Below are 980 nucleotides of genomic sequence, written 5' to 3'. Positions count from 1 at the left end.
TTCTCCACAGTGGTTGGACTAATTTACATTCCCACCAGCAGTGTAAGAGAGTTCCCCTTTCACCACACCCTCACCACCTAACACTGGGGTTAGGTGGTATCTCATTTGATCTGCATTTTGATCTGCATTTCCCTTACAATGAGGGGTGTTGAGCATTTTTTCATATACCTTTTGGCTATTTGTATGTCATCTTTAGAGAGTATGTTTTTCAACTCATTGTCCCATCTTTTTTTCAAACAGCTGCCTGAGTTTCTTGTGTATTCTGGTTATCAGTCCCTTACCTGATGCATAATTTACAAAAATATTTTCCCATTCTGAGGGCTGTTGATTCACACTAATTACTGTGTCTTTTGCCATGCAGAAACTTCTTAGTCTGATGTAATCCCTCTTGTCTATTTTGAGGATTATTAACTGTGCTTTGGGGGTCTTATTTAAGAAGTCTTTTCCTACCCCAATGTCTCCAAAAGATTGCCCAGTGTTTTCTAGGAGCAGTTTTATAGTTTGAGGTTTTAGATTTAGATCTTTGATCCACCTTGACTTGTTTTTTTTTTGTTTTTTTTTTTGTCAAAGGTGAGAGGTAAGGGTTCAGATTCATCTTTCTGCAGGTGGAAATCCAGTTTTTCCAGCACTATTTGCTGAAGAGGTTTTCCTTTTCGCACTGGATTGACTGATACCCCTTGTCAAAAATCAGTTGACTGCATGTTTGGGAATTTATTTCTGGGGACTCTATTCTGTTCCATTAGTCCACATGTATGTTTCTGTGCCAGTACCATGCTGTTTTGATTACCACAGCTTTGTGGTGTATTTTTGGGTAAGAGAGTGAGATGCTGCCCACTCCACTCTTCTTGTGTAGAATTGCTTTGGCAATATGGGGTCTTTTATGATTCCAGACGAATTTTATGATTGTCTTTTCTTTTTTTTTTTTTGGAGAGGTTTTTGCTATAGGGCGCATGCACTCGCCAGACAGACAGAGAGAGACA

This window comes from Tupaia chinensis, unplaced genomic scaffold (genome assembly GCF_000334495.1).
Source record: "Tupaia chinensis unplaced genomic scaffold, TupChi_1.0 Scaffold000093_1, whole genome shotgun sequence".
In the NCBI taxonomy this organism is placed as follows: Eukaryota; Metazoa; Chordata; class Mammalia; order Scandentia; family Tupaiidae; genus Tupaia; species Tupaia belangeri.
Note: the sequence above shows the minus strand (reverse complement) of the source record.